Source organism: Antennarius striatus, chromosome 7 (genome assembly GCF_040054535.1).
Source record: "Antennarius striatus isolate MH-2024 chromosome 7, ASM4005453v1, whole genome shotgun sequence".
In the NCBI taxonomy this organism is placed as follows: Eukaryota; Metazoa; Chordata; class Actinopteri; order Lophiiformes; family Antennariidae; genus Antennarius; species Antennarius striatus.
Genome location: NC_090782.1, coordinates 21,787,679 through 21,810,793, shown reverse-complemented (window position 1 = coordinate 21,810,793; position 23,115 = coordinate 21,787,679). Strand labels below are relative to the sequence as shown.

Below are 23,115 nucleotides of genomic sequence, written 5' to 3'. Positions count from 1 at the left end.
AATACAGAATCATCTGCCGGCCCTCTGTATAAAGGCTGCAATAAAAAGGTTACAGCCGCCGAGGTACCTTAGCAGTTTGAACATGTCGGACATTGATTTGTTTTTTGCAGGATGCTCCATGCGTGCCAAGCACTAATAATGCAGAAACTATTCCCTCAGACCGATAAGTGTTCTGCAATGTCTGACAAGACCCGATAGTACCAGCTCAACCCTTCTGAAACCACAAGAGGGGTAGTACTAAGTAGTGCCAGGTGTGCTTTTTTTTTTTAACTTAATTGAAAATCAAAAAAGGCAAGTAGAGTCAAGCAGAGCTGACACCATCAGTCTACTTAATTTGATCATGCAGAAGCTCTCAGCATTATGAGGCCAACTCTGTGGCTCTGCTAATTTATCTCCTGGTCACAGCTACAAGAATAGAACGGGGAAAATATTGATCAGTTCTTTCTCAACGCCAGCGAACAAGACAGCCTGCAGAAGTTCAGTCAAACTTAACAACGCAGTAAAAGGCTTGCAACTTACTGAAACAGTCATGAAAAAAGTTTTAACATCATGGCCTAAAGGCTTTTGTGTTAAAAAAAAAACAGACTATACAAATGGAAAGAAGCTATCTGCAGGCTACATACGGCATTGTGGTTGTATACTAATCTAATTTAAGGTTTCGTGGGGGTAACAGTCCGACGGTAAGTACCGTAAAATCCATCCATGATCCCCTCTGCAGATCATGTGTAAAGTCTATGTTAATGGAGCAGTCACTCTTTCCAAGGGCAGCTTTTATTCTGCTGTAAACCACAGACAAAGACAAACAGATAGCTGGACTGTCAGAGGAAAAGGGGGTAGTATTCCCTGAGCAGGGGAGGATATCAAATGAAATCCATGCCCCACTCCTCTCCTTAGTGCTTCTTCCTCTTTCCTTCAAGGAGACATAAGACTGGAAGAAAGAGAGGGTTGCCAAGGTCACTTTACTTCTCTCTTCCTCAGCAGCGTATACAGAATCAACACATAAACGTATATTCTCTGAGGACGGAGGATCATTTCTGCTGATGATGAGAGTCCTGCTTAATTATTCACTGCAGCAGTCATCTCCGAGCCGCTAGACACACACAAGCGCCCTGACGATACCCAGGCGGGTACTTTGTTACTCCACACAGAGGAACACAAAGAACGTACGCATCAGTCATGTCAGTGTCAAATTAAAAGTGACGCCTCGGAGACACGGAAATATTTTCGAAGTTGTTGTTTTTTTCTCTGTGTTACGATTGACATCATCGTCGAGATATATATACACAAGGAAAATCCCCAGTATTAAGGCAAGGTGGCAAATATACGCAATCTGATGCTCAAGCATGTGTTGTGCTATAATGCTTTGCTGAACATGCGTTCACGTTTTGCCTGCGGGTGATTGTTTCCGTCGCACATGGTGTTGTTAGCAGCGATAACAACTGACAGTGTACAGAAGGTTAATTGATATCGCTACAGCCTGCCTCACTAAAAGGCATCTTTCTATCTGGGAAGTCCCAAAATGTCCTTTTTGGAGCAGCACATCTGCGGGGACTCTTTAATTGCAGCTGCAATCATTTTATTGCTAATCAAGCAGCAATTATAAGACCTTCTGAGGCTAATGTGTTGCTGATACGACACTGGAAGCAGCAGAGTTAACTGTTCTGTGATTTACTCTTCCACTCTGGAGGACTCTGTTTGTATGTTAAGTGATTATGGAGGTACTTGCGACGAGGACTTGATGATGATCATACTTTTACACTTACGCTTTGTCTGCCACTTGTTCAACCTTCGTTCGAAGTGTGTTAAACTGCTGCACACTTTTTAGGCCTTCGCCGATAGGAGGATTCATGAGCAGATTTTCATGAGAGAGGTAGAGTAAGGTGCAAAGAACAATCTTGGAATTCGGATTAAATCTTAGAATTCATCCAAAACCGGAATTCGGTGCAGCTGCTGGATTTTAGCATCCAAGTGTGGTGCCTGACAGAAATCCAGTTCAAATGTGTGATGTCCGATCTCTGTGTGGGCTGTCTCAGGTTACTTTAAATTCACCATAGGCATGAATATCTGTGTTTCTGTGATAAACTGTCGACTTGTCCCCGGTGGACCTCACCTCCCATCTAAAGACAGCTGGGATATTCTCATTGATTTTGCTGTCAAATCTCATGCTAAAAAGCTAGTGAGTTGTATCCTGAAGAAAAAGACCATTAGCATAATACTGTGCTTCTTCAACAACTATTAAACTAATAACAATCTCAGTGCAATCCCAAATCCTAGGGGTGTCGTCTTTGTCAAGGAGTGAAAGTTTGAGAGATAATATATCAGAGTACTACTACTTTTACGTACAATGCCTTAAAGGTGAATCTAAGCTGCCTTGGCAGAGGTTTGCACACATACTTGTGGAAGGTTGTGGTAAAAGCTTTCAGTTTTTATTGTGTCTTTTTTGGGACAGATTAATAGTTAAAATTGGTTTACATTGCGACTGTGGAGCTCAACAGGTTTAATAAATTTCACAGTGTTCCTCGTAGCCTAATTCCTTCTCCATTTGAGGAAAAGACATTGGGTCCTACATGCTCCAATCCCCCCACCTCCCTCCTTTTCTCAGATATCAATATCAGCCAGTCTAAGCCACAGAGAGAGAGAGTGACAGCAGAATGATAGGGTGAAGAGACTCTTCTTTCAATGTCAATAGGCTTCCAAAACCTCCCAAATTAACAGTTTCCTGAAACAAGTCTCTAGTGAGATGGAAACGGATGTACTGAGGCTCTATGTAGGACAAAAGGGGTGATTAGAAAGTGACACAGACACACTCTTCCTTTGTAACAAGACAAGAAGATCGTCTGCTTTGCTTTGTGAGATTATTCTGGACTAACGTGTGGTTTTGTAAAATAGGAAACAGAGTGACGGTTAATTCCCTGAGCAAATTTAGCAGCAGAGGGAACGCGTTTGACTCTATAAACTCGTAAAAAATGTGGGTTGGGACACGGATCCAGCCACTTTGCAACACTGCATAAATTCTGCATTCATCTGCATAACATTATGGAGTATGCTAATGATGGTGTCATTGTCAGTCAGCTCTGGGACAAAGAGGCCAGTCATGGGAATGTCACTGATGACTTTGTTAAATGGTGCGAGGAGCCACAGCTCAAACATATCTAAAAGCAAAAATATGATCACTGAAGCCCACAGATACAAAGTCACATCCATCAGGGGTCAGGCAATACAGCGAAAAACCAAAAGCATCACCGACTCTAAATTAATCTCTGGAGTAAACTGGGACGTTGTCTGTAAAGAGAGATACCAGTGTTGGTTCTGTTTGAGGAAACTTCACTACTTCCATACAGATAACACCACAAAGACGTTATTTTATTGCACTTTCCGTTGGTGTCGTGGATTAAAAATTTCTCTGGATGAAATTTTTAAATGGTCCAGCAATCTGATCATCGACTCGCAGCTTAAGCCAGAATCCCTGCGCGCTGGACGGTTACAGCGATGAACCAGCTCTGATTTTAAAATGCTGACTTCTACCCTTTGAAAAGGTGAACTCCTTCCTTCTCACCGAAGGTTAATTGTTCTGAGGAGTAAAACAAAATTGTTCAAGAACAGCCTATATCCCCTCCGCAAAGTACTAAAGAGCCAACTTTTGTGTGACTATTTATCGGTACTCCACTGTACCATTTTATTCTAGTGGTTATTTATTCATGACGGAGGTTTCCTCTTCACTTCAAATGCATCTTAAGTTTCATTAAAACCACGATCTTGAAGCCATTGGGGGAAATGCAGCTTAGCTGTCATATCTTAAACTGTATGTTTTACAAGTGACACTAAATGGAGAATTTTACAATTTAAACTGCAGTGGTCGATGACTTGAAGAAAACTGATGGAGATTAAATGCACTGTAAAAACAAGGAGTTAAAGAAGGCATCCAAATGGGAAAAGAACAGGTCGGGAAAAACCTGGCTGCATGTAGAATCCCCTTTCTGCAGGCTCACAGTTTCTTCCTAATTCATTTTCTCTAAAATGCTGTTCGTAAAAAACACGTCAAGATTTTTCCTACGTGCAAACAAAAAGATACTAATAAATCCGACTTCATCTAAAATGGATTTAATGTGGCTTTGCGTTAACAAGAGTGCAGGAAAATAGAGAAAATGTGAAATAGCAAATTCCTAACACATGAAATGAACATGCATGCTTCAACCGCAATGAACAGATATATACTGATGCTGATTAAAAATGGAAGAAAAAGGGATTCTGGGAGTCGAATGCCTCACTGGGATTCCTCGGCTCATCGGACGACAATAACTGTTAGTCTCTCTTCAGTAGGTGGAATAAAGCCATGCTTGTTTCCTGCCTCTCCTATTTTACTCATGGACCTGCTGCACACTAAACCTTTTCTCTGACCCGTCTCTGCTTTACGCCCAGGCTGTGTTTTTTCTTTCTTACCACAGGGGCTCCCATTTGAATTGGACTAACAAATCTGAGAAACACATGCATTTGCTGTCAATCGGATGGATTTGTTAAAGTTAATTTCGAATCACAGCCTGGCTAGCGAAAGTAAGGTTATTTCCTGCAGCTGGGAGGGACAGATAATCTTCTCTTTCTGGATGGTCAGACTTACGATGGAGAGATTTAGGCATGAACCAGCAAAATATATTTAATAAAGGGATGAAGACTTTAAATATCACTCTTTCTTTGCTAACACTTAATAGCATCTCAGAATGAGACTATTACATTTTAATTAAGCTGCACAGCAAGAAATTAATTGATTAATCATTTAGCTTATGAAATATCAAGCAACAACAAGTGTTCATCAGAGCTCCCCATAGTCCAGAGTGATTGCTTCCAATTACTTTGTGCAGTCACTAAAAAAATCCCGCATGTAATCGATTTACAATGATGTGAAATAATAAGCAGACAGATGTGAGAAGTTTAAGATACCGTAACAAACACACATTCTTGATTTTTTTTTCAAAACACACCGGGTGTTTAAATACCAATTCATCTCTACTTAAGAACAACTCCCACGCCTGACTATCTTCCTCTGAGCAGGACGGCGGCTCAGATATTCAGTGTAAGAGACGTTATCGACCTGCTCATCTCATTCCCACGACGAAAGCAAATTAGCATATTTCTCAAACTGCTGACCTCTTCAGAAAGCAACTAGAACCAAGGCAGTCACAGACTGCAACATCCCGCAAAACACCCCTTAATTCAAAATTTTACCCTGAACTACTTGCATAGGTCAAAGCTCAAAGCTAGTGCTCTGTCCTACTTTCATAGATCAAAGAACTAGCTTTGATCTATGGTCTGACTCACACTGGCCTTCTCCCTCGTCTTTCTATCTCATCCGGTTCCTGAGTGTACAAAAGTTTAAATTTGACCATGACCTAGTTTTCTCAAGGTCAAGGTCATCGTCTCATTTTTATCCCCTTTGCTGCCTGAGTAATCTGCTTTTTGTTTCATCTTTCTATCTGCAGCGGTTGTGAAGATATTTGGTGGACTAACGCTTTGAAGCGGGATGTAATACGAACAATGAATGGTGAAGCCATTCAAATACATCAATGCGTGACAAACACATTTTCATGGACAGCAAGAAAATCGGTCTTATTATAGAGAACCCCAGGGTGCAGCAATGTGATCCATCCATCTGTAGCGTTCATGCTGTTCGAGGCCTCAGAGTGATTGTGGGACAGGAAGCAGCAAATTATTATATCGATTAAAAAAAAAGTGTGGCTCTGCTTAGGAAATGACATCGGGGAAAATTCCATTCAGATCAAACTACGCCCCTCTTTTAGCGACAGCGACGTGAGAAAACCATCTGTCACTTGATAACCTCTCACTCCCACTCACTGCGACTGATGTGGAGAAGAGGGCAAAGTCAAAAAGTTTAATCTGCTCCACTCTCCATCGGGTAACGTTTGAGCTTGAGAGAACAGATGGCCTCTGACGGGATGGACCACGTGGGGCCAGGGGCGCGTGAAAGAGGGATGAAGGGAGAGAGTTTCACCAAATTATGCGTAAAAAATGAGAGGCAAAAAACTGAAAAACAATCGCATAGATGTGCTAACAAATATAAAGAAGGAGCAATTCAGTCAACGGTGGAAAAAAGAAAGAAAATGCAATCAAATAGAAGCTTAAAAAAAAAGCTGACACGCCTGCTTTGTTTTCCTCGATCATCAGTATTATAACAAATCTGTAAATAATGCACACGTGCTGACAGGTCTCCATATGCTACCATGAAAAATACGTCCCACAGACGGCTTTTAGTTCTCCTGGTTGAGCAGAAAATAGCGGCAGAATCAGGGTCGTCCACATCACTGTCACTGCAGCTCGACGCGTACCGGCACGCATCATCGAGTATCTCGACTCGACACCGTTCCATCCAAACCGATTTCCTTTCCTGTCCGCTGTTCCGTCTGCTGGGACGAGATGTCACCACTTGATTGGTAATTATGAAATTCTTGAGCAAAGGGGAGTGAATTGCAGATCTGGGGAACCTGGTCTTTAAAAAAAAAAAATGAATAGGATGAGATGTTTGTGTGATTGTTGGTTGATGTTGAAGGTTTTCCCCTCCTAGTTATCAGTACGAACAATTTGTTCTTTGTTATTCTCTCACTATCTCCCTTTTTTTTGTTGTTGCTAGGACTCACGGTATGAAAGCCAGAGTAAACATTTCAGAGGATGAACAATATTATAGGCTTCTAACTGCGTTCCCTTACCCAAAAAACGCACAGTCACCACAAAACCCACCATAATCACATTTTAATCTCCCGTAGAACATGACAAAAGCATCGCAGCTGATCGTATCCAGGAAGTGGATGTGTAATATGGATCTAAAATAAATAACCTTCTCCCTCTTCTGGCCCTGCAGGCTGGTTTCCATACTCCAGGCTATTCCACAGAGACACTTCAGAGTCCACCCCCCTCCACCTCAATCCCCACTCCCACCACCATGATTCAGCCTAAGTAACTATTGATAGTTGACCTCAGTCCTGTATTATGAGCATCCCGCCCCCCCAATGCTCAATGTTCCCATGAATCACACATCTGGGAACGAAGCTGGGAAAGCTGGACGCAATTCAGTGTGTCCACAGATGCTAATATATAACATCTTAATATGGATGTTCTGCTTTAAACTGCATATTTATTGTAACCCTGGGCTGAAACAACAGGCATAAAGTGCATAAACATACCCATCGTCATTACACCACTGGTTTGTGAGGAAAACTCACAACAGAAACAATTCTGTTGCGGTTTCTATTTTGTCACTCGAGATTGCACTTCATGCATTACGGCGTCGATGTCGTGCAACCCTGGTGTATTTGGTGTAAGTGAAAGTGTAAATCTATGCAACTGCGAGCGATGGTGCAGAATGATGATCGTCTACAATTTAAAAAAACACAACAACAACCGAGGAGCAAACTCATGTTCATTATGTGGCAGACGGGTAAACAAGGGAGCGTTTCAGGACACGGCGTCCATGTGTGAGCGAACAGACAGCACAAACCCAAGAGTGTTCATTCATTGGTCTTCTCCATCTCTCGTCTCCTCTCCGTTCCTCTTGACCTTTTCGAAGACGCAACAGTCAATGAAAGATGATAAGAAGATGGAAAAACAAAACAAGATGGAGAGAGAGAGAGAGAGAGCAGAGAGCTGTGTGTGTGTGTGTGAGGTGTGACTGTGTGAGGGTGTTTGCCACACATGTCGCGTCAGAAGCCAAGATCATCCTCCGGGATTACACTTTAATCAATAAAAAGCACTAGTCCCTGTCTGTGTTAATCCCATCAAAGGAGGGCCCTTTCTGCCTGGCGGTTTATCCTCTTTCCTTCCCTCGCCATGTTAAACAGCCCCACAAAGCTGCATGTCAAGAGTCAACCTCGCTCCAGCACGGACACGAGGAGAAGTCGTCACTCAGCAGCGCCGCAATCAATCGATCAGCAATTGATTAGTTTTCAAGAGGCTGGCAGAAAGGATTTGCTGGAAATAAATTGTGGCAATGCTTTTTTTATGCTAAATTACTTTTTTTTTTTTGTACCTTTAATGCACCGTCACGGTTTCTTGGTAACAGACTTACCCAGGTTATTTTTCAATGCAAGCTCACTAACACACACACACACACACACACACACACACACACACAAACGCACACAGTGACCGAATTGCTTGCAAATTTGTTGAATGACGCATCTTTTGCATTCAGAAATCTTTCCGATTCATTCAGCTCCAGAGCAGTTAAACGCTTTCATTTCCAGAAGTTCAACGTTTGGTACGCGTCGCCTGCTTCAGTTCAAACGCTTTCAGGGTGCATAGTAACTATTTTAGGCAAACTGCGCTGTAGATTTCAGTCTAACTCGCCCACTCTGGGGGTCTCTTCTCTCCTGGGCTCACTACTCACACAACCCTGATTAATAGATGGATAAAAAAAACAGAAAGAGCGCGTGGAGAGAGAGGAAGAACAAAAAGAGAGAGATTCCAAAGGAAGAGAGGGGGAACGAGAAGTCGCAGAGGGAGCGGGGCGCAGAGAAAGGAAGACACACAGCTTACAAGCATTAGGGATAAAAATAACCCAAGAGCCAGGAAGATTTTTTTTCTTCCTGCAGACCTCCCTCTCGATCCATTTGTGCGTGTGTGTGTGTGTGTGTGTGTGTATGTGTGTGTGTATGTGTGTGTGTGTGTGTGCAGGACTGATTCAAAGCTGGGGTGAGTCGGGGGGGAATCATGTTTTCGGCATCGATAAAGAAGAGAGATGAAACAGAGACACTTTATGCGACACAAACCGACCATAAAGCTACTGGTGGGGAAAAAGACAGAGATGTGCAGCTTGTCTACAAAGTCGGCATCTTTTCCAATAAACAAACAGATGACTACCTGTGTGGGCAAAACCTCAAGACAATCAAAGACAACATTTCTGCACCCAAAAGACACACTCAACACTGTCCATCTGCTGGATACTGCTGATAAATTGTGTCCACATCTCCGGCTAGTTATTCTGCTCATCTTTGACCACAGTAGGCAGAGATGTCCTAACTGGAAATCGTTTAGGACTAATCTGGGGCTCTGGTTTGTTGCCAAATTGCGGCATTGGATGGAAGGTCTGGGGCGGCTTAGTGGGCTGCATACAATGCACAGCGGTGGCATCATGACACAGAAAAACAAAGCACCAGTGGGTCACTATTGGCTCGCATTCGGTCTATGATGGAGGCTGGCTGCTTGGTGCAAAACAGGCAGGCTATTGACTGCACACAGCAAAATACTGTAGAAGAGTGCGACGTTCACAGGCCAGATGGAGTTATCTGGGATTTTTTTGAGAGCATTTTTATTTATTTATTTTTATTATTTTTTTACCAACAGCTGCAATATTTTCCCTTTTTTTTTTTTTTTTTTTTTGTAGTGATGTGTTTTTGGCTCTGAAATCAATCAAAGCATTAAAAAGAGAACTGACAAAGCGTCTTGGATGAGAGGTGAAATGTCTTCAAGAAACTTTCTGAAAGTCCAGTGAATTGATTTCAACAGCTTTTGATATTCAAAAGAGAAGGAAGAATCACTTTCAGTAGCCTCAGTAGACAGTTTTTAATCCAAGGTCCAAATGTGCATCTGAAGTATCGTTTTTATGAGACAGGACTACAGAGCAGTTTACAGCTTTTATATCGACTCTAATTACGCAAAGAGACTATTTGAAGGTCTGCAGGGTAACGCGGTCACAAAAACCACACAAACATGCTGATATTTGGTCGAGACAGTGTTTACTATGTTCCAGGATTTGTCTATTAGAGCTTAACACAGAAACAACTGAGGTTGTTGGAAATCTAATTAGCTTTGCAGACTTTTTATATCTTGTACAAGTGAAAATTCGGACCTAATGCGTAAGATAAAGTCAGATAATCATTAAGGTTCATCCTAAATGGGGTATAAAGTTGATTAAGTGTAAAAAAAAAAACCAACTGCACGAATGTGAAACCAGACCAGAATTTTTTTGGCCTACAGCACTAATGAACAAACCCACTGTACTATCCTCAGAATCAGAGCGTGACTAAAACCATTAAAGTGCAGACAAAAATATGATTAAAATGTGCACAGAACAAAAAAGATGCAAAACCCATCAGAAATGGCATCATCTTCACACGCAGCGTTATCAACTCCCAAACGCAGCTCTCTCTCATCCAATACGAGCATATTAACAATAAAACTTCCTGCTTTGCCGTTTGCTTACTGCACAATCCTCCTGGGCCTGAATCAAGCTGCTTTCAGATTAGATATTGATCACAAGCTGCATTTGCAAAGTGCATGTTTCAGTTCTATGCAGCCATAAGGACTGTGAAACTGCAATTATCAGTATGTCTGTGCCCTACCCATGGACTCATTTATTACACTTGATTGTTCAAATAATTCTCAGTGACAGCAGACCAAGCAGCAGGATCATTTGAACAGGACAGCCATTTGATAGTCGGGGGAACTGTTTTTCTCTTGGTCTGAGCTCAGAGCTTCATTACGCTAATGTTGCTAAGGAAATATGACTTTAGTGCAAATGGAATGCAATCCAAAGAGAGAGTATAGTGATGCTACTAAAACCCTCATTTGAGATGCCAATTTCAGATCCTGCTCTCTCACCCATCCCTGCTGCCTCGTCGTCTTTCTTTCCCCCTCTTTCATTCTTTCTCTCTCCTTCGCTCACTTGATCTCCCTCCATCCGATTTAACCGACAAAAAAAAGAAAAAAGATGTGCCTAGGCATTTCAGGAACTCAGTGCTGACTGATGGGAATATCTGATTGGGAGGCACACATACAGACAGAAAGATAGATAGTGAGGAAAACATGGTGGCTGGAATGCTTTGCTGACATCCTGTGTCTCTCTCTCTTCATCTTATCCATTCAGTCCTTTAACGTCTCTCTACCAGGCCTCCCGATTACTGCCACTAGAGAGAGGTGAGCTGAAAGGTTTTTATTTCCCCTCCTCCCATAATCCCTCCCACTTCAGCACTACTCAATCCTTCCTTTTTATTTGTCTCCTACCTCCCAGATTTTATCTATTCCTTTACCCAACTCACTCACTTCATTTTTCATCCTGAAAAATACCCCCCCCCCCCTTGTTTCTTCCTCCTCCCTCATTATACCCATTCCTCAGATGCGTACAGTAAACACCCTTTGGGCCCTTATCTGTCTGGCGAAGAGCTTTTCTAGCATCAGGATGAAAGGCATGCAGCACCGACACAAAAATCAAGGGCTATCTGTTATCTGATTGGCTGACATGGAGAGCCGTCTGTGGATTTTAGTTACCGGGGAGAACGGGGAGATAATGGCCCATGTCAGCAACTTCTGGCGCTGCAGGGTGGAGATAGAAGTAGATAGGATGGCCAGTCAGGTACAGTAGAAGTATGTTTTGTCATAGTTTTCCATATTTGGTGAAGAGAGATTTGAACTTCACCCTAGTTTTATTTTTTTTAAAAACCCACACATTTTCAGAATCCTCTTGTGTCCAGTGCACTCAAAAATAGATATAGCGAATTCAGGTATGCATGAATTTTCAGAATCGTCTACTATAATCTGACAAAAACCTTTCTTTTCTTCCTCTCATGAGTTATTGACATAGTTTGCCTCCTCCTCCACACATACTGTAACAATCAGACTGCTGTAGTCCCAAAAAAAAAAAAAAAAAAACTCCAACAAAGGAACAAAAAACTCCAAAAATGGATTTAACCTGACATTGTTTGGCTGGTTCTAAAGACGGTTGCTTCACACAAGAACGTAAGAGGAGAAAGGCCATCAGGAGCCATGTGGTTAGAATGGTAAAACAACAGCAATGGGAACGTGAAAGTTTTTTTTTTTTAAATTACACACAAAATAAACAGATTATGTTCCATCACATATACATTAATGCTTCGTTACTCCCTGTTAATGCATTCCAGGACCGCGATACAGCAAAAAACTATTTATTTTATTAATTACGGTAATTTAAACGTTTATGAACCCTCCCCATACTGGTATTTTTTAAATTTATTTTTCATTGATTTCTTTTACGCATAAGAATCCCATGAATTTGAAATCAGTTTCATCACCGGCTTCAGACGCTGTGACTTGATTGACGGTCAGTCCACACAATCCGGCTGATTAGAGTCGCTCATGGCGGTGACAGTTTAAGTGCTGTAATCTAGTCTGGTTGTGTCATACACCTGCTCCTCTTGCCCTCCTCCGATGCTCCTGTTAAAGAGTCTCTGTCGCTGAATCCGAATGTTCGTGAGCTGGCCCCTTCAGGAGATCGATAGCTGAAGCTTGGATATCGACGGCTGCGTTGGCATTGGCTCGGAAAGACGAATTGTTTGTGTTCGATTTAAAAGTGAGAGAAAACCATTGGACTACAAATGATTCCTCTTCCTTTGTCTGCCATCTGCGTGTGTTCTCCCCGCCAGCTCGTCTGTATTTGCTTGCCTGATTCCGTGTCGTCATCATCAAATACAAGGGTCACCCTCCATAAAGTTACTTTTTTTTTTTTTTACAATCATGTGGATCTCATTACCAGCTGCGATCTGATGTCACCTCGCCTTTACATCTGAAAATACAAAACTTTTATCCACAGAGAGACATTTATGCCCCTAAATGTATTAAACACGTTTTTTTCATTGGCGCACTTGGCCGGTTTTTCCCTGTTAGCATATTTCTGCCGTTACGTACGACATGTCTGGCAGACTCGCGTTTGCTGAGGCTAATATTGGTTTTATTGCGAACAATATTAAACACAGCTGTGTCAGTAAATAACAATAGAAACACTGGCAAACACTGAAGTGTCCGCCTATAATCCCTGTGAGGAATGAGGGTTTTGGTGACTCCAGAGAGAAGCTGAGAAACTGAAATGTGCAAACAGACATGTCGGCCGGCGGAGGAGCAGATAGGGTTAAATCCCGGTCAGGCAGCAGCTCCTCCGAGGCCGAACACTCAAGAGGCTCACACTAGAAAGGTCGACGGTGAAGTGTGAGCATGTAACACCGCATATTTTCACACTATGATTTCACAGTCTTCTGCCACAGCAGGCCAGTCATACGAAGCGGCGAAGTGTTCATCTTGATCTGCATTCCTGAAACGTGCAACCCAGTAGTGCGAGATATCTCACCACAGCTAGCTTCAAAATATGGGAAGAACATCAAACAAACTTTGTGCACACACACACACACACACATACACACAAACTCCCTCCCGCTCAGTCATCCTGTCATCTTTTTTTAACCTTTTCATCTTAGTTTCATCTCTGCTTCTCGGTCGCAAATGTGTGTGCTTTAACCTCCAGAAAAGCAATAAGTACTTTAGAAACAACAGAGGCGTGTGTGTGTGTGTTTGTGTGTGTATGTGTGTGTGTGTGTGTGTGTTTTGTGTGAGAGAAAGAGGAGAAGGTTGTAGAGGTGAGAGTGTGCCGTAAATTTTCATTCAGTAAAGAAGGAGCGGCCAGACAGGGAAGAGCGCACGTTGAAGATGTCCACATCAAAACACACCGAGGAGAAACAAACAGCACAAGAGGAGTGAAAATACACCAAGACCTCATGAAAGCAGATTGGGAATCATTTACAGGTTTCAAAACTTAAATATGCTATCCTCCTCCTCACACACACAGACCAAATAAGACGACACACAAATATGAACTTACTTGCCTAAATTTGCGGTTCTGCATTGCCGGTGTTGCTTTTCTAGAAAGCACAACCTCTGCTGGCACTCCAGCTCTGCACCTGCATGATTTTGGTCTTGTCTGGTTCGGGTTGCTGGCAGAGGCAATTTTCTTTCTCCCGCCATGGTATTTGCAAGAAGTCTTTAAGACGCTCACCGCAGATCACTTGGTGGCCAGTTAACTGCCACCGTTCAGCATCATAATCCAGCAAAAATGGATGTTAGAGCCCACTACATTATTATGTAAAGACAACAACAAATTACAACGGCATTTTGCTGATAATTTTATTAACTAGCAACTACATTGTGAGCAAGAGTGACAATACCCTTCCCAATTTCCCAAGTGTCTAAGATGAACGGCTTTTGGTTCGTTTTTTCTGTTGACCATCTATAAATGGACTAATTGCTTCGGCCTTGCTATGTCTCCTCTATTTCTTGACTTTTAGGTTTATTCTGTGGAAGGACCTCCACTTTGACCACATTTGAGAAATCCAGTTTTAATTCTGTGACTAGTCAACACAAAATGAAAGCCATCTATTATGTGGGGGAGCCATAAAAAGAAATGTTTCAAAAAGAAATCTTTTTGCAACATTAACCAAGACTTTGCAAACCAGTGACTCAGTTGGAAGTAACAGATAGATCCCTCAGACTTCCTCCTATTGTCCAGCAGCTACACCACCATCACAGTCCTCTGTCCTCTTACATAGTTGTGGTTTACCCACAATCTTGTCTTGACAACACTTAGAATGTCTGACTTTTTGTGGAACTGAGTCTCCAAGTTCGCACACGTGCTTTTTTTTTTGATAATTGAGGTCTTGGCTGTTTGTCTTGTAGCCCCTAATAAGCACACAATGCAATGAGTAGAGGCTGGGGAGGGGTGATAATAAGCCTCTTAGGAAAAAACTTCTAATCGGACCCTGCAGGTGGATGCCAAAGTGAGACTAGTGACCAGCAACAGAAAAACTGACAGCAGTATCTGCAGGCAGTATAAGAAGAAAATTACAGAGAGCACAAAGAGAACATCGTCATTGGAAATTAATGCCAAAAACGTGCATTGTGTTTCCATGAGATAAGTATTACTTTAGAACTTGAACTAGAGGAAACTGTCTGCCAAATTCTCACTGCCTTCATAAGAAGAACATCAGACTGTATCCCCATTAAATATAGTGAAACGCCCACACTTAGTATTCAAATTTACATTCATAGAGCCAAAGGTTACTTCAGGCTGGAAACAGCCTCCCACCAACTCACTCAGTGAGTCCTTCGCTTGTTTTTTTTTTGTTTTGTTTTTTGTTTTAGCAGGGAGGGGTGACTTACAGCAACACACTTATAGCAAGAAGTTCCTGCCTCTCGCAGCCAGCCAATCACAACGCAGAAGTCAACGATGAAAGTTCCATTAAGGAAGTCACATGTCACCCTCTGCACTCTCAGCTCCTCTTACGACAGACTGTTTTTTCCTGCCTGTCAATGCCAGGAACCCATTAAGGAGCAGCATTGGGGATGCAACACGAGGAAACAATGCAAGGATGGACCCGGCCTTTGTTCCTCAGCGTTACTCCTTCAGAAATGTCCGGTTGTGGTACCGAGACACAGTCCAGAACTTTGTTGTCTTACCTGAAGATCTAGCTATATATAAATATATAGATAAGGCTCTCATTTCAACTTGGTGGAAACTGCATCCTGAGTCTTATCCTTGAAGGGCCATGAGGTCGTCTTATCTTATTTTTTGATGTGTTTATGGAACAAAACTGAACATGCACTTGACTGCTAACAGTGCTAATGCTTTAAAGTCCCATTTGAATGTGTCTTGAACATATGGACAAGCCCGGCCTCCCCTTGTCAACTGGAAGGCCGAGGGAATGTCCTACTACTACCGTTGTTGCTCCAAAGTTTTTCTTAGCCCAACTCAGTGACCCCTGTCTCTGAACTCAGACACTCATGCATCCAGAAAGGAAACTCCACAAAAACAATTGTTAAACTTGGTCTATAACCCTTTGTTTCTCAAGGATTGAGCTGATGTCAAGAAGGTATAACATGCGATCAATCCTTGGTGATCAATGAATGTCGAACCTTTCTGATTTTTAACTATAACAGGAAACACTTTCCAAATACGCCTCACAACACGGCGGACCCGGGTTCAAGTCCCGCTCTGTGCAGAGTTCGCATGCTCTCCCCGTGTCTGCGTGGGTTCTCTCCGGGTTCTCCGGCTTCCTCCCACCTCCAAAAGCATGCGCTTGAGGTTGATTGGCCGTTCCAAATTGCCCGTAGGAATGAGTGTGTGTGTGCATGGTTGTATGTCTTTGTGTGCGGCTCCGCAGTGCACTAGTGTTGTGCCCAGGGTGTCCCCCGACTCGCTCCCTATGCCGCCGAGATAGGCTCACTGCGGCGGATATAGCGGTGGTAACCTAAAGATGACTGACTGACTTTCCAAATAGGGCATGTTGCATTTTGTAATCCACTATTCAAAGGGCTATGACGATCATTCACAATATCTTTGGCATCGTATCCCAGCATAACAAAGCGTGCCTGATGAATGGCATCAAACAGAAAAGACCTCAAAGATGCTGAGAGAGGAAAATGCCCTTGTCAGAAGTCTGGTTTTTGTTCGGCACTGTCTGACAACTGAATGAAATTACAACGAAAGGACAGTATCTGTCGGGAACACCAAGATATTTACTAGCCCACACGGTAGAATTTAAAAACCGAGGTTGGACATGGTGCATCCATTCTAGCTAGAGGTGTTTCCAAACTTTTATGAGGTCTGGGGTCACGTTCACACCATCTGGTACTGGGTCTCTAATGTGTTCTGCCTTACTATCCTCGCCATTTCTTTTGTCCCCGAGAGTTCCCTCTGTACTGTGAATTTTAGCCACTCCAGCTTTTAGCTCACATCAGAATCACAATGAATGAACCATCTGGAAAGCTGCAGCTCAACATGTTCTAAAGGTAACACACCTGACAGGGTATAGGTATGGGGGGGGGGGGGGGTGGAGCCTGGTGCAGGTGTAGGTCTTTAAATTGGAGAAAATAGTCTTTTTTATGTGGGTGTTGTGAGCCAACATGCAGATATGTATGAATTCAGAGTGGATTTATGTTTTACTCATCCAGACAGGCTGCATTAGGGTGGGCAGGAATTAAATTATTTATATTTTGTGATGATTATTGATTTTTCTTTTCCTCAGAAGGATCTGAGGCTCGTCAAAAAAAAAAAAAAACAGCGAGGAGGGATGCAGACGATGCCAAAGGTGTCAGTTGTTATCTGAATGATAGAACGATTGCTTTAGCAACAAAATCAAACAGATATTTCTAATGGGTTCTCGGTGTGGAGTGAAAGCACACATCTGAGCCGGCTGAACCTCCTTTTAACGCTAAATGTGCTCCGGGGGCAAAAACAGAAGTCCGCCTATCATGGAAATGACTTCACATCAGAAGGCCTGGTTCAACCTCATCCAAGAAGTCATGAAATATCAGACGATTAAGCGCTGATGTCTCCACACTCTCCCTTTCATCTTATGGAAAGGCAACTTCATATTTTCACTGGTTCCATACGTGTCTATTTTAATACTTTATCCCTTTGCTTTCTCTTCACGTCTTTTATTTTTCTTTCTCCTGGCACACATCTTAACAATGGACATTCACCAGTGTAGGACAATCCAGGACTTCACCTCTTGTATCCGCTCGCCGTCCTGGGAAACTACTGAGAACTGCAACGCCACGTTTTTTTGAACTTCTGCAGAGTCCCACTGTTTTTCCTAAAGTTGTGCAGTCTGTGGGAAGCTGTGGTTTGCAGAACAGATGTGCTAAAGGCATGAAGTCTGCACACACACACACACACACACCTCTGGCCCCGTGTGGGCTCACCCTTCTGTTGACACTGATAGAGGGAATACAGTTATAGCTCCGGGATACCAACATGGTGAGAGAGAGAAAGCTGCGAAAGCATGGCACATCTGAGGAATAGTGTGTCAACAGAGAAAGAGATTAGTAGTGCTATCCCAAGGCGTTCGCTCAGCTGGTGTGTGTATGTGTGTGTGTGTGTTAACTCCAGGCTCTCATGTATCCGTGTGTGTTCTCAGCAAGGGGGCTTCTTTGACTGACACAGACAGAGTTTAGGGAGTCCCTCTCCCTCCCACAGCACAGTTAAGATGTCCTAAAGCTCCTTAGCCGGGCTCTGCCACTTGTTCATGAAAGAATATCCAAACCCTTGAGATAAAACAAGAAAAGAAATCCAGCTTGTACGCCTGCATCATCATGACGCAAAGATTTTTCATACACCTCACACACCCACAAAGATTCTGTTTCTCTTTTTCTGGCTTTCTTTTGTCTTTGAGTTTCATTGTTTTGGTTCAAACAACGTTAAAGTGAACACCTTCACTTCTTTCAACGTTCAACCCGGTGCAGGTTCGTACTGTGTGGGTGTTCACAGTGTCCTCCTGAGGACGCCTTAGTGGGAGTCAGTGGGCATGAAAGTCTGGAGAATACGCACCACATGCGAGCGCCGGGCGTTTGGCCAGGCGAGACAGGCCGCAGACTGGCATCGACCGGTCTTGGCCAACGCATGCAAACACACACACACACACACACATACAAACATGCCACAAACTGTGCACACGCTAAGTGAGAAAACACACAGCATCCCAGCGCCAGACATCACTACAATGTTTGTGAGAAGGAATCGTGAGCTGTGTGTTGTTTCTTAGCTGACGGCCATCTTCAGAGTAACGGGAGAAAATAAATAGCGTCACGAAGCAGGACGCTAAGTGAGAAAACACGAGCAGGTCGCTCAGTGTTTGTCTGTCGTGATGAGGATGGAGGATGATTAGTATTTCAGAACCAAGCAGGTGATTTGTGCTCCGCTTTGTAAATGAGCAGCGATTCCCCAGAGTCGCTCACGAGAGCAGCTACAGATTCTGGGAGGGCCGGTGTGTGTGCTTCAATACACTTTCCATCAGATTAAGCTGCTAAGCCTTTCCAATTCAGCTGTACCTAAGGCTTGATCTCTAATGGTTTGTTTCCCACTGCAGATCTAAATTGGGCTTCTTATTCATGACATTTAGTTTGCCCCAGAAAATTTGGTTCATGTTTTTCCACCTTTTGTGGGTCATTTGAGAGGGGTACAGTAGGAGGCGCTGTTGCTTCCCAGTTAGACTATCCTGAGGCCGATCCACCTGAGGACCGGGGAGTTTTCCATGTTGAGTTTGGATGTTCTTCACATCTTTGCATGGGTTGCACAGCTTCCTGCCACCGCCAAAAACATACACTACAGGCAAATTGCTGACTTGCAATTGACCGTTGACCAGAAACAAGCTGGAACCAAACCGTATGTTTTTAGACATTGATTCTTGGTATACTGTACACAGATGGTTCATCTCCATCCGCTTTTAAATTTATTGCGCGTTTGATGAAGTGCTTGGATGTGTTGCCCCAGGAGTTGCCAGCTTTTGCATTACTGATATTGCAGACAGTTGTCAGCGACGTGTAGCCACACTTAAAAGGATGATGAAGTCCTACTTGAAGTTTGAGTCGCACTCTGATGCTCCATCAGGTACCAAACCCCTGGCACTGATTTATTTAAACCAATCAGAACTCTGCAGTGCTACTATAACTTGGCAAGTACCCTTAAAACCCTGTTAAATAAAAGGTTAGAAAATGAAGAATTGAAACTTCTACGCTGAATTTTATGGCGGTTCTTGGCATCTTTCAGGCGGTTGCTATCCCTAGAGCCACTTTTCAAATTAAAATTCATCATTTTAATGTTGTCAGTGAAATGCAAGCCTTGTAACTCTTCTCCAGCTTATTTCAATATTTTAAATGTAATTAATGGTTTATAAGCTCTTGGCCGTGTTGAGCAAATTCTGTGAGATTCGGGTATACTTCTCATATGTCTCTGGATAGCCTTAAAAATTCATGGGTGGCAAACTACAGCACTTTTCCTTGTTTTTTTTTTCCTGAAAAGTTGACATTTCACAGATACATATTTCAGACGGCATCTATTTTGCACATCACGCCTCATGGTTATCGTTACATATGAACGCCTCTAACAGCCACCAGCAAGCGAGCTAGTATGACTCACCTCTCTGGGCGCTCCCACTTACACACGTGCACATATGCAAACATAACATACACACACACACACACATTATATATATATATATATACATACAGTATATATATGGACATAAACACAAGCACAGCGAGGGACTGTTCATTACTATGGGTCAGTCATATCTCTAAGGACAGTGCGTATGTATTCGTGTTTATCCAAACACAAATGCGCCCTTTAACCCGCACATGGAATAAGAGCTATAATGTCAGTGAATGCAACAACGGAACACAAACGCACAGTACGACACACTGCAAACATCACCCACACAACAAGAATGCTTTGCCTTATTAATGCCGTGTAGCTGTGGTTAGCCAGCCAACCATGGGCGATGCTATGTGGCAGGGCAGGCAGAGCGGTGATCAAGACTAACGGTGAATTCATGCAGACTATAATAGAGCAGAGAGAGAGAAAGGAAGGATTTGCATTAGAGGGAATGCAAGAAAAAGGAGGGACAGCGATCCAGAGCCAAGATGCAGGGTGAAATCATGAAGATTGCTGAAAGACCGTATGAAAAAGTTACACATGTTCTCATATATATACTCATATACTGTCTGGTTAGCCTAGTTTGTCCAGCACTGAAAAGAAAAATGAAACTGTTTCTCCCCATAGCCTATGGCACAAATCATTTGTTGTTGTTGTTGTTTTTTTATTGTTATCTATTTTATTCTGTATATCTCTTGTCTGTAAAATTTTCTAATTTGTCTATCTGTAATGATCTGATGTGTGTCTGAAATTTTTTGTTGCCTTCTTGGCCCAGGTCCCTCTTGAAAAAGAGATTCTTAATCTCAATTAGGCCAACCTGGATAAATAAAGGTTAAATAAAAAATAAAATAAAATATATGTGCACGTGTTAAAGCTGCAGCTGCTGCCTATGAATTGCTTTCAGAGGCGAGTTTAAGGAGTGTGCAGAGGTAAAAGAGAAACAGACAGGCGGATAGAGAGAGAAAAATAAGTGCACAAATATGTACATGCCTGCCTCGCTGTTGGTATCCGCGAGATGCAAAAGATAAAAAAAAGAAGAAGAAAAAAAATCAGCATAAAGGCAGAGAAAAGTGAGAAGAAATGGAGTCGTCACAGGATGTCGGAAATGAATACGAGTCAATTCAATGATGTAGTTTAAATGAAATGAGCTGACATACAGAGACGAGGAGATATAAAACACCACATAGTAATTTGTGAGTGTGTGTGTGTGTGTGTGTGTGTGTGTGTGTGTGTGTGTGTGTGTGTGTGTGTGTGTGTGTGTGTGTGTGTGTGTGTGTGTGTGTGTGTGTGTGTGTGTGTGTGTGTGTGTGTGTGTGTGTGTGTGTGTGTGTGTGTGTGTGTGTGTGTGTGTGTGTGTGTGTGTGTGATCAGTCAACAGATGACAGAAAATACCAGAAGTAGAAAAGATGAAGCACACCAGAAACGGGCTCAATAAACAGCTGAGGAAGGAGGGATGGGATGGAGAAAGAGAAACCTCCATCTGAGCATCTCTTACCTCTGCAGGTGTGTGGAATCCTCTGGGATAACAAAAAAAAAAAAACTTAGGGGGGAGTGAGGCAGCTTGGCACAAGTCCACTCTTTCTGATTTAATGAGCAGAAACGACAAACTAAAAACTCTTCAGTCCACCAGGACAAAAGTCAAGGTGGTGAACGGAGATCCTTCATCGGAGACCAGGGGGGGCAGAATGCCTGAAACAGGAGAGCGTGTGTGGATTGGGGGGGGGGGGTGTAGAGAGCAGACTGAGTGGGATGGAACGGCTTCCTCACATCAGAGCCAGGCTGGACACACCCGCTTCCTCTGCACGCATCGACCGGAGTCGCACAGATGCTTTACAAGCGTGAGGGAGAAATCCTGTGTCGCCTGAGATGTGTGTGCATACGCATACACTCATAAAGGATCTCATTAACCTCCTTTTACCCTCTCGCAGACAGTGGCACAAAGCTCTCCTGATGGAGCAGAGCCGTTTGAGATGTCTGCTGGGGCTTTCAGTGAGAATAAAGTGGATGATGGGGGAGAGAAGCAGCAGCAGCAGCAGGCTGGGGTTGGGTTTGATTTTAGCAGCTTTTCTTTAAAGTGTAAAGCTGTAAAATTAAAAAAAAAAAGAAGAAGTGTTGATTAACCCACTGGTTCCCAGCCTGTGGCTCCTGACCCCATCCCCCTTAAGGAATCTCCATGTAAATCAGATGAAACTTGTGAAGTAATTTCATTTCTAGTTTCCTCTAAGAACATCTGTGCCCATGAGACGAGGGACAGGCTCATTTTATTTGAACCAATCTCAAGTATTTCTCCAAAAATTTATTTCCTGTTATTTATAAATTTGGTAAAGTTGCAGCAATGCAAAGGAGCTAACGTAGCTTAGCACAAATACTGGAGACTGAGGGGAAATGCTAGCCTGGCTCTCTCAAAAGGAAGCCCAAGTGAACTTGAAAACATGCTTCTCATTCTTGAAGTGCAGCATTGCCTGTCGCTCAACATCCTCTCATTTTCCCTCCAGTGTTCCTCTTGTCCTGGGAGAAAAAGGTGGGTGGAAGCTGGATGGTGGTGGTGGTGGTGGGGGGGGTCACCACACCTCCAACCTCTGCCGCTCTGGACATGAGGGCTCTGTTCTTCCAGGGACAAAGCCTGCCTTGATGAAGACCAATTCCATTGCTGGGTGCATGTAGAATGGTCCTCATTACTTCTACAGGTTAGAGGTTAAATTCTTTCCTATGGGGCCATTATTACAGCAAAGTTTGGTTTTTTTTGCAAATGCATGTGGAGTATTGGGGAAGCACATCTCAAATTCATGTTTAGGTAATCAGAAATGTAAAATAATCCCTAATGAGGACTGAGATTTGGGGATGTGTATAGAAATATGCAAATGTTTACTCAGAGACTGTAAGCATAATGAGTTTTTTTAATGTACAAGAAAACAATCGGTGCATAGAGATGTTCCAAACGTGTGCAGAGAGAAATTAACGGCTAGGAAATCGACACATTTTGCTACGAGTTGGAAAAACAGAAAGGCATCAGCATCTCAATTTTGTCTTTTTTTTGTTTTGTTTTTACACAAGAGTATTGAGGCGATATCATTTGTCCAAACTGAACCTGATGGATGTTTTTTCTTCTTGTTTGAACTTTAACAAGAAGTTTAATTCCTTCTGAAAACAGAAGGTCCCTATGAGGATAGACACACATATCCAGTTCACCCTTTGCATCATTGCTCCAGTGACCTTCTTCAGCAGCCAGACATGTATAACATAGCAGCCGATGGAAAGCATGTTGGTCTGGAGCTGATTTCACCGAGTGGCAGCTTAAGAACATGGGTGGTGAGATATGTCTCCCTTTTAAATGAGGGCAAAAAAAAAAAAAATGCTCCCCCTTGAGGAAACGATGTTATCCG

General features: G+C 42.9%; 1 protein-coding gene across 2 annotated transcripts in view; it reads right to left on the bottom strand.

Annotated features, from left to right (window-relative positions):
- The window catches only part of kank4 (KN motif and ankyrin repeat domains 4), a 63,259-nt gene that overhangs the window by 39,212 nt on the left and 932 nt on the right, over positions 1-23,115 (bottom strand). Inside the window, exon 1 of one of the 2 annotated variants that reach the window (XM_068319674.1) lies at positions 21,228-21,382. The exons of the other annotated variant lie outside the window; for it this stretch is intronic. The gene's annotated coding sequence lies outside the window, so the exon portion shown is untranslated. Of the gene's footprint in view, positions 1-21,227; positions 21,383-23,115 lie in introns of those variants that run through there. 2 annotated transcript variants of the gene reach the window in all.